Source organism: Pseudophryne corroboree, chromosome 3 (assembly GCF_028390025.1).
Source record: "Pseudophryne corroboree isolate aPseCor3 chromosome 3, aPseCor3.hap2, whole genome shotgun sequence".
Taxonomy (NCBI): Eukaryota; Metazoa; Chordata; class Amphibia; order Anura; family Myobatrachidae; genus Pseudophryne; species Pseudophryne corroboree.
The window spans coordinates 409,513,969-409,525,435 of record NC_086446.1 but is presented as its reverse complement, the minus strand read 5'-3'; the positions used below and the strand labels follow the sequence as shown (position 1 = coordinate 409,525,435).

The 11,467-nt window shown below is 47.0% G+C and overlaps 1 protein-coding gene across 4 annotated transcripts in view; it reads left to right on the top strand.

Moving 5' to 3' along the window:
- Window positions 1-1,363: 1,363 nt before the first annotated feature.
- Window positions 1,364-11,467, top strand: part of RALGAPB (Ral GTPase activating protein non-catalytic subunit beta) — a 275,647-nt gene continuing 265,543 nt past the window's right edge. For 2 of the 4 annotated variants that reach the window (XM_063960194.1, XM_063960193.1), the window contains exon 1: window positions 1,364-1,555. The gene's annotated coding sequence lies outside the window, so the exon portion shown is untranslated. The remainder of the gene's footprint in view (window positions 1,556-11,467) is intronic. The other 2 variants (XM_063960196.1, XM_063960195.1) reach the window with 1 other exon arrangement.

Below are 11,467 nucleotides of genomic sequence, written 5' to 3'. Positions count from 1 at the left end.
TCTCTGCACATGTTACATCTGCTACCCTTCAGTGCAGCATGCGGTTTGGTTACCCAAGTGCTCAGTTACTGGCTGCTTCTGCATGTAGCCCACACATGCTGGACAGCTTTATAAAGTAGTAGTTGTTATATGGTCCCAGTGGTGGTGGCAGAGGTAAATAAATAACAGCTCACAGAAAGCTGAGATTTAATAGAAGAAAAGTACTTCACTTAATATATCACTGTTTCCTCACCTGGCTTGCAGTTTTGCAATGATGGAACTTGTTAAAAGACAGTGCAGGAACAAGCCGCCCTGATCATGCTGTGCAGTGCCGCCCGCTGCCCTGATCATGCCGTGCCGCTGTCTGACCGCTGTGCCGCCCGCCGCCCTGATCATGCCGTGCCGCCCGCCTCAAGCGTGCCCTTATCAGCGCTGCCGCTCGCCTCCTTCCTCGATGCGGTGCGCGATGACATCAGGCGGTGCGCGATGACGTCATCGCGCACTGTGCGACGGTGCGCAATGCATCATGGGAAAGTGTGCGGGAAAGTGGGCGAAAGGGAGGGAGGGTCAGCGCTGACTACAGTAACATGGCGGCGCCCGTTAGGATGCAGCAGCGCCCTCGTAGATGCAGCGCCCCGGGCAAAAGTACTGCTTGCCCGGGGCAAGAGCCGCTCCTGATTCCCAACCACGGTCCTCAAGGCACACTAACAGTGCAGGTTTTAGTGATATGACATCCAGGCTTCAGCACAGGTGACTTAATTAGTAGCTCAGTTATTTTGATTTATCCATCAGTGCTGCAGCCTGGATATCACCAAAACCTGCACTGTTGGTGTGCCTTGAGGACCGTGGTTGGGAATGCCTGATCTAGACCCTTCTAGATGATAATACCTGGAATCTGATTGGTTGCTATCGGCAACTTCCCATCTTAAATAGAACTCCCATCTTAGTAAATTTACCCCCAAGAACTTTTCGTTACGTATTCTTGATGTTACACATAGTTGCCAACATTTTAAAACATTTCTCGCGGTCAACTTGCTGTGGGCTCAGTGCAGTATCGCATATACCATACTCGTGTCTGCCCAGTTTTAATATAGCCAGCGCAAACCATGCAGACGGTTGCGGCCACTGGTGCATGAAGGGAAACTAGACGCTACCCTGGTGCATTGGCACTACAGCACTACCACACTGGCTTCTTCACTTCAAGTTCAGGAACGATCAGCACGCACTACGCATGCGCGGATTTCCACCCAGACCTGTCACTGTCAACAAGACGCGTTGCAAGCCTCGCTGTCGACTAGAGGAGGCCCGACCTTCTTTGTGGGATGACGTCACGAGATATGAGCTCTTCCATTGGTAACTCGGCTGCGAGCGTTGGTTACCGACCAATTGCGTGTGCGATCGGCCAGTGTCACGTGACCGGAGCGGAGGCCGGCCATCTTGCGTCGGCTCTGGATGATCCGCCCTGCGGGTTGCGGAAGCGGTGACCCGGCCGGGCCTGGTGCTGTTCATTGAGTGACCCAGCCTAACTCATGCACGACCGGAGCTGCAGGAATAGCCGTCCCGTGTACTGTATGAGGTGAGAGGGCAGAGCGGCGGTGGCGGGATTGCCGGTGCCACTTATACTTCCCATGGCCCAGATAGTGATCAGCTGTGGCATTATGATACTGGAAGGCTCCGGCTGGCTTCCTGGAGAGTGTTACGTAGATGATACTAGTTGGCATTGCAGGTTCTCTGGCATCAGTTAATTGAGGAATATCTGCCAGGGGCTGTGTAAGGTCAGCTAGCATTGGAAGCTAATGTGGGTACTTAACTTGATGCATGCTGGCACTTGTGATGGGCAGCCACTGGCAGGGAGGTGTGTGATGTTCAGGTTATGCGATTCGTTTATGTAACAGACCTGCTTTGAAACAGTGTGTATGGTATAGAGTTGTTTAATTTATCAGTTCCTAAGTAAAGTTTTCCTTCAGCAGCAATAATCCCACACTGCTCCCTCTCATCCAGCGCTGTGATCTGCCAGGATGTAGAAACTTAGTTTTCAAAACCAGTTACATAGCAGATAATGTTTTGGGGGGATTTTTGTTTTAAAATTTTATTAAATACATTCTAAATTTGACTAACTCCTGTTGCTCTTTTGTTGGTCTTAAGGTCTAAAAGTATTCAGATCACATTGTAACCTTTTATTTTAGTTTGCTTTGCTTGGTAAATCGTTGGTAACTTATAGCAACTAATCATGCAATTATTTTATTAAAAAGTGGGTAAAGCTGGGTACACACTGGGCAGGCATGCAGTAAAAATACCGCCCATCGGGATTCCGTCTGTCTAAAAACAGACGCCAGGATCCCGACAGGGTTACTATACCGCCGCCGGAATACTGTCGAAGTAGGTGATTCTGCCTCTGTGGGTGTCCTTCGCTCGCCACCGAGCCTGCATCGCGGCAAGCGCAGCAAGCCCACAAGGGGCTAAGTTGCACTCGCTCCCCTGCCAGCATTCTGGCACACAGGATGCTGATGTCAGTATACTGACATTCGGCATGCAATACCTATCCCACTGGACAACCTCAGTTAGCAATCAGCGCTATTTTGCTGATTGCTAATTAGGGGAGATCGTCAGTGCATACACACTGAACGATATCGATGTACAATATGATTTAGTGACGTCATCCCCTCACTCCCTGACAATGCAGCTAAAAAATAAGGCCCATACACACTGGGCGATTTAGAGCTGAAAGCAGCTCACTTTTGGTGTTTTGAGCTGCTTTCAGCTCAAAGCCGCCCAGTGTGTATGAGCAAGCGATGAGCGCTGATGCGCACTCCCGCTTCATCACCGGTGGCCACCATTCATGTGCTGGTATTGCCAGTAGATGAATGGCGGGGTGAACGGCTAACCATAGCATCCTGCTATGGAAAGCCGCTCACCCCCGCTGACATCGCTGGGCAGGGGGGAATAGCGCTCAGTGTGTATGCACTGAGCGCTTTTCAGCCCAGCGATGTCAGCGATCATCGCTGTTCATAAACGCTGGGCAATAACGCCCAGTGTGTATGGACCTATATAGTTAACATTGAGCTGCATGTTCAGTAGATCATGGATGAACAAGAACAACCTGCAGGTGCGCGCATCGTTCATCTGTACACACTGGACGATATGAAAGATAGATCTTTTTTAAAAAAAAGATAGTAATCGTTCATATGGTCCAGTGTGTATGGGGCTTTACCCAATGCAACTAACCAGTCATTGCTTTCATTGGTTAACCTGCATGATAATGACCAGTTTGATCTCAAGGGTAACTATACATGTGTCAACTTTAGATCAACTGTCCTTTTAATCATATCCATATGAATTATAGATAAATATAAACAATTTACTTTGGACCTCTTGTTATCAATCTCCTTCTTTCTGTCTCCTCTTACCACTATTAGCATTGCATGACAGTGAGAGAACACAATATAAATTCTAGTAAAAAGCATTATGGCCACTGTTACTTTGAGGAGAGGAATGAAAAAGCAACTATCTGAAAACTGTCCAGTAGCGGCGTTGTTGTTTTTGTTGTTTGGTGATGAGTTTTTTTTTTAAATAGTGCCCACAATGTTTAGTAGGTACTCTGGCCCAACTGGAAACCTCATCACTCTATTCTTTGTCAACCCTTGCCAGGTAAATTTTGATTTCTATCAGATCTGCAGTCGCTGACTGATATGAAAGTGTAAAACACATATTTCTTTGTGCATATGCCCGTTATTCTGCAAATATGCCACATTTGAAAATAACTCATGCATTTAATAATGATTGTGTCTATGATGCGGTAAATGTCACATATTCTGGGGAGGGCTCTCTTGGCAAAATGTAATAATGTGTGTATGCTGGGTGCATGACTTTACATAGGTATGTGCCCACATGCTATCATTAGATGTTATCTTGCTTGTTGAGATTATTCAAGTGGTTGAAGAGGAAGGGACGGCCGATTTTGGGTGCTTTTCACTATACAAATTGACTGCAGGTAATTTTACTTAATGCAAAGAAGTCCTTGATTTTTACATGATCTTGGAGGTTGTGGGGATATCTTGTACAGATTTCATGCAAATTTTTTAAGTGGGGGAAGCACAACAGAAGTTTTACATTTTCTGGCAGCAAAATAATCAAAACTTTCTATTTGTGGAAGTATATCTATAAGAGATAAGAGCACAATTTCTTATGCAAGATGGAATAATACAGAAAAACAATAGTATGTAGCTTGATAACAGTGAAAATATGGATGATATATAATACGAGTAGACTCGCCCCTCTCAGAAGTGATTCAGGCAGGTAAGATTAACTATATGGCAGGTTTACGTCACAATCTGCTATTTACGTCTAATCATTTATTTATTGACCGTTTCTAATATATTCCTTTGCGCTTTACATTTGGAACAACAGTAATAGAACAAAACTAGTAATAACAGACAGACATAGAGGTAGGAAGGCCCTGCTCACAAGTCTACAATCTGTAGGGAAATAAGCACTGATAAACAAGGATAGGTGCTATCATGATCATCACAGATATAGCTAAAAAAATATGCGAAGGAAACAATTGCAGTGTACACAGAGGGTCAATTATTTTTTAGATAAGAAAGGAAAGGAATAAAACTCCCATGGAGTAAAGGCCCATATAGATGGGCTGATGTGGGAGAGATGTGTGCTAAGCGAATTGCTCCCACACACCTCACACACGGCAGGCGCCCTGGGCAGCAATATAAACCTCATTTCTGGCAAAAGAGATATATATACAGCTAGGCACTGTATATATAAAGAGCCCCCACCAGTTTTTATTATATTTAAGCGGGACAGAAGCCCGCCGCCGAGGGGGCGGGGCTTCTCCCTCAGCACTCACCAGCGCCATTTTCTCCACAGCACAACTGAGAGGAAGCTCCCCGGACTCTCCCCTGCTTATCCACGGTGAAAGGGGGTTTCAGAGAAGAGGTGGGGGCACATAATTGGCAGCAAATAATAGTATTACAGCGCTACTGGGTAAACACATTGTGTGTTTTTCCTGGGGTATTAGCGCTGAGTGTGTGCTGGCATACTCTCTCTCTGTCTCTTCAAAGGGCCTTGTGGGGGGAATTGTCTTCAGATAAGAGGATTCCCTGAGTGTGTGGTGTGTCGGTATGTGTGTGTCGACATGTCTGAGGTAAAAGGCTCTTCTAAGGAGGAGATGGAGCAAATGTGTGTGTGTGGTGTCTCCGTCGACAACGCAGACACCTGACTGGATATGTGGAATTAAGTGCTGAGGTAAATTTATTGCACAAAAGATTAGAGAACAGACAAGGAATCTACCCATGTCTGTCCCTATGTCGCAGGGACCTTCAGAGTCTCAAAACGCCCACTATCCAAATTAATAGACACTGATACCGGCACGGAGTCTGACTCCAGTGTCGACTACGATGATGCAAAGTTACAGCCAAAACTGGCAGAAAAGTATTCAATATATGATTATTGTAATAAAAGATGTTTTGCATATCACTGATGACCCATCTGTCCCTGACACGAGGGTACACATTTTTAAGGGGAAGAAAGCTGAGATAACATTTCTCCCCTTTCATGAACCAAATGAATTGTGTGAAAAAGAGCGGGAATCTCCAGACAAGAAACTGCAGTTTCCCAAAAGAATTCTCATGGCGTATCCTTTCCCTGCTAGGGCCAGGATACGATGGGAATCCTCCCCTAAGGTGGACAAGGCGTTGACACGTTTACCCAAAAGGTAGCGCTGACATACCAAGATACAGCTACCCTCAGGGATCCTGCAGATAGCATGCAGAAAAGTACTTTGAAGTCCATTTACACACATTCTGGTACACTACTCAGACCGGCGATTGTGTCGGCAGGGGTTTATAGCGCCGTAGCAGTGTGGACAGATACCTTATCAGCGGAGATTGAAACCCTAGATAAGGATACCATGTTATTGACCCTAGGATATATAAAAGATGCTGTCTTATATATAAGACATGCTCAAAGAGACATTGGTCTACTGGATTCTAGAGTCAGCGCTATGTCGATTTCTGCTAGACGTGTCCTGTGGAACATGCAATGGACAGGTGATGCCAACTAAAAGAGGTATATGGAGGTTTTACCTTACAAGGGTGAGGAATTGGGTGGAGAAGGGCTCTCGGACCTCGTTTCCACAGCTATAGCTGGTAAATCTGATCTTTTGCCTTATATTCCCTCACAGCCTAAGAAAGCACGACATTATCAAATGCAGTCCTTTCGGTCGCAGAAAAATAAGAAAGTACGAGGAGCGTCCTTTCTTACCAGAGGTAAGGGTGCAGGGCACAGCTAGTTCCCAGGAACAGAAGTCCTCCCCGGCCTCTACTAAATCCACCGCATGACGCTGGGGCTCCGCTAAGGGAGTCCGCCCCAGTGGGAGCACGTCTTCGACTCTTCAGCCACATCTGAGTTCACTCACAGGTGGATCCCTGGGCAATAGAAATTGTTTCTCAGGGTTACAAGCTGGAATTCGAAGTGGTGCCTCCTCGCCGGTTTTCCTTATCGGCCCTACTGGCTTCTCCCCCAGAAAGGGAGATAATATTAAATACAATTCACACATTGTATCTCCAACAGGTGGTGCTCAAGGTTCCCCTCCTTCAACAAGGAAGGGGATATTACTCAACCTTGGCTGTAGTCCCGAAACCGGACGGTTCGGTCAGACCTATTTTAAAATTAAATTCTCTGAACTTATACTTGAAAAGGTTCAAATTCAAGGTGGAATCGCTCAGAGCGATCATCGCCAGCCTGGAAGGGGGGGATTTTATGGTGTATCTAGACATAAAGGCTGCATACCTTCATGTTCCCATTTATCCACCCCATCAGGCGTACCTGAGAATTACGGTACAGTATTGTCATTACCAATTTCAGGGTAATTGGCGGAAATGATGGTGCTCCTACGCAAGCAAGGAGTCACAATTATCCCATACTTGGACGATCTCCTAATAAGGGCAAGATCAAAAGAGCAGTTGTTGAACAGCGTGTCACTTTCATTGAAGGTGTTACAGAAACACGGCTGGATTCTCAATATCCCGAAGTCACAGTTGGTTCCTACGACTCGTCTGACCTTCTTGGGCATGATTCTGGATACAGTCCAGAAAAGGGTTTTTCTTCCGATAGAAAAAGCTCAGGAACTCATGACTCTAGTCAAGAACCTGTTGAAGCCAAAACAAGTATCAGTGCATCATTGCACTCAAGTCCTGGGAAAAATGGTGGCGACGTACGAAGCCATTCCCTTCGGCAGGTTCCATGCAAGGACTTTCCAATGGGACCTATTGGACAAATGGTCCGGGTCACATCTGCAAATGCATCAGCGGATCACCCTTTCCCCCAGGGCCAGGGTATCTCTCCTGTGGTGGCTGCAGAGTGCTCACCTTCTAGAGGGCCGCAGGTTCGGCATTCAGGATCGGATCCTGGTGACCACGGACGCGAGCTTCCGAGGTTGGGGAGCAGTCACACAGGGAAGAAATTTCCAAGGCCGTTGGTCAAGTCAAGAGACTTGTCTTCACATCAAAACTAAGGGCCATATACAACGCCCTACGTCAAGCGGAGACCTTACTTCGCGACCGACCAGTTCTGATCCAGTCAGACGTCACCGCAGTAGCTCATGTAAACCGCCAGGGCGGCACAAGGAGCTGAGTGGCGATGGCGGAAGTCACCAGAATTCTTCGCTGGACGGAAAATCATTTAAGCGCACTGTCAGCAGTGTTCATTCCGGGAGTGGACAACTGGGAAGCAGACTTCCTCAGCAGACACGACCTGCATCCGGGAGAGTGGGGACTTCATCGGGAAGTCTTCGCACAGATTGCAAGTCGGTGGGGACTGCCCCAAATAGACATGATGGCGTCCCGTCTCAACAAAAAGCTACAAAGGTATTGCGCCAGGTCAAGAGAACCTCAGGCGTTAGCTGTGGACGCCCTAGTGACACCGTGGGTGTTCCAGTCGGTCTATGTATTCCCTCCTCTTCCTCTCATACCCAAGGTGTTGAGAATAATAAGAAAAAGAGGAGTGAGAACAATAATCATTGTTCCGGATTGGCCAAGAAGGGCCTGGTATCCGTATCTGCAGGAAATGCTCACAGAAGATCCGTGGCCTCTTCCTCTAAGACAGGACCTGTTGCAACAGGGTCCCTGTCTGTTCCAAGACTTACCGCGGCTGCGTTTGATGGCATGGCGGTTGAACGCCGGATCCTAGCGGAAAAAGGTATTCCGGATGAGGTCATTCCAACGCTAATAATGGCTAGGAAGGACGTGACATCTAAACATTATCACCGAATATGGCGAAAATATGTTTCTTGGTGTGAGGCCAGGAATGCTCCTACGGAAGAATTCCATCTAGGCCGTTTTCTTCACTTCCTACAAACGAGTGAATTTGGGCCTAAAATTAGGCTCCATTAAAGTTCAGATTTCGGCCTTATCCATTTTCTTTCAAAAGGAATTGGCCTCTCTACCTGAAGTACAGACTTTTGGGAAGGGAGTACTGCATATTCAGCCTCCTTTTGTACCTCCGATGGCACCTTGGGACCTTAACGTGGTGTTAAGTTTCCTTAAGTCACATTGGTTTGAACCACTTAGAACAGTGGAGTTGAAATATCTCACTTGGAAGGTGGTCATGTTGTTAGCCTTGGCTTCGGCTAGGCGAGTTTCGGAATTAGCGGCTTTATCACATAAAAGCCCCTATCTGGTTTTCCATATGGATAGAGCGGAATTGCGGACCCGTCCTCAATTCTTACCTAAGGTGGTCTCATCCTTTCATATCAACCAACCTATTGTCGTGCCTGTGGCTACACGTGACTTGGAGGATTCCGAGTCCCTTGATGTGGTCAGGGCTTTGAAAATTGACGTGGCCAGAACAGCTAGGATCAGAAAAACAGAAGCACTGTTTGTCCTGTATGCAGCCAACAAGGTCGGCGGCCCTGCTTCAAAGCAGACTATTGCTCGCTGGATCTGTAACACGATTCAGCAGGCGCGTTCTACGGCAGGATTGCCGTTACCAAAATCGGTTAAGGCCCATTCCACTGGGAAGGAGGGCTCATCTTGGGCGGCTGCCCGAGGGGTCTCAACACTACAGCTGTGCCGAGCTGCTACTTGGTCAGGGTCAAACACCTTTGCAAAGTTCTATAAGTTTGATACCCTGGCTGAGGAGGACCTCCTGTTTGCTCAATCGGTGCTGCAGAGTTATCCGCACTCTCCCGCCCGTTTGGGAGCTTTGGTATAATCCCCATGGTCCTTATGGAGTTCCCAGCATCCTCTAGGACCTACCGGTAAATCTTTTTCTCGTAGTCCGTAGAGGATGCTGGGCGCCCGTCCCAAGTGCGGACTTCTTCTGCAAGACTTGTATATAGTTTTGCTTACATAAGGGTTATGTTATAGTTTTCATCGGTCTTGGACTGATGCTAAGTTGTTTTCATACTGTTAACTGGTTAGTATATCACAAGTTATACGGTGTGATTGGTGTGGCTGGTATGAATCTTGCCCTTGGATTAACAAAAATCCTTTCCTTGTACTGTCCGTCTCCTCTGGGCACAGTTTCTCTAACTGAGGTCTGGAGGAGGGGCATAGAGGGAGGAGCCAGTGCACACCCAGATCCAAAGTCTTTCTTAAAGTGCCCATGTCTCCTGCGGAGCCCGTCTATGCCCATGGTCATAACGGAGTCCCAGCATCCTCTACGGACTACGAGAAAAAGATTTACCGGTAGGTTTAAAATCTTATTTTTTTTTTTTCACTGAGCTGCTTCATGCTCTGTTACACCCCTTTCACATATATGAGCTGGGAATTTTACAGCTCTGACCCGGGTCCATTAACCTGGCTTCAACCTGGAACTCAGCCTGAGACCTCCTTTTATGGACACTTGGAGATGATGTCATCTCCATGTGCCACTACAGCCACCAATCTGCACCTTTTAGGCATGACCCAATTTATTGCAACCCGGGTTATGATGCTCACACTACAGGCGACCGGGAGTCAGACCCAGGAATAACTTGGGTTGTTTCTGTTCACACAGCCTAGGTCCCAGGTCAGTACACATGCACTGGAAAATCCCCCGATTATGTAGGCTATGTGTGAATCGGGTATAGTCACAATAAACGCCAGTGATCCTACAGTTTATTCCTCCTGATTTAAAATTATCCTCTTCCCACAATATACCTTCATTCCGGAGTTTGGGCCCTCAATTTATCTGCCATATGCAATACTACATTTTGCCACATAACCCCCCCCCCCCCCCCCCCCAGAAAAAAAAACACTAAAACTAAAAAACTACATGGTTGTATGGTTGAGTTCTTCCAGAACTTGTAGTTTCACAACAGTTGAACAGCTACAGATTCTTCAGTTCTGTCCTAGCTCTAATGCATGTATTTTCTCTGTTTTATCTACACTGTTACTGGCTGTAACGGTGGGCTGTCTCTCATTCTCAATGTTGCCTGTGATTATTGACATACGAAAATTGCTATGACTGGAAAGGGTGTGCAGCCAATCTGCTCCTCCCTGTTTCTGATTAATTCTAAAACACTGGAACACGCTGTTTTGTGTGTACACCTGCATACTGATGGGGAAGGTGCAGGTTGAAATAAAGACCCAGCGGATTTCTGTAAGCTGCAGTTTACTTTTCACGAAAGGGTGCAGCTTATACTTCATCACATGCAGGGCCGGTTCTACCATTAGGCAGCTTTAGGCGGCTGCCTAGGGGCGCAGGCCCCTGAAGGGCGCCACTGAATTAATCTAGCAAACAACTGAAGGATATCTCTGTATGCGGCCTCCTCCTTTTACACTGTGCTGGCTGCTGCGAGTCTAATCAGGTGCAGTTGCTGCTATCAGGCTGTCCCAACATAGAGGTAAATTTACTATGATGGGAGTTCTAGTTAAGATGGGATGTTGCCCATAGCAACCAATCAGATGCCAGGTATTATCTTCTAGAAGCTGCTAGGTAAATGAGAAGTAGAATGTGATTGGTTGCTATGGGCAACATCCCATCTTAAATAGAACTCCTATCTTAGTAAATTGACCCCATAGTGTCTCAGCGCTTCCTCCGTACCGACATGTGTAACATCAAGTCATGTGAAGGCACATAGAAGGCGAATGTAAGTATGGCTCCTGAGGGGCACCCCCATGGCTGCTCCTCATAGCCCTGATGCACCTCCTCCAGGCCCCTGGATCCCGGCTCTCCAGCAGCAAGCAGCACCCGACTACATGTCTGCACCCAGCAGTGTCGCTGGGTAATTTTGTGACTTTGTTTACAATATACTTTTTAACTTTAAATGTCCTTGAGTGTATATGTATAATCATGAGGCAATTCACCATAGCCCACATAGTGGTTACCTGCATCTCCCTCCGAGAGGTGGTGGTGGTGGGGATTGCAGGTTAGGGGGGCGCTATGCTGAAGCTTTGCTTAGGGTGCAGAGAGACCTTGCACCGGCCCTGATCACATGTCATAGAATATCCTTGTAATGATCATTGTGAATTGTATAGTTTGGGTTGTTCTT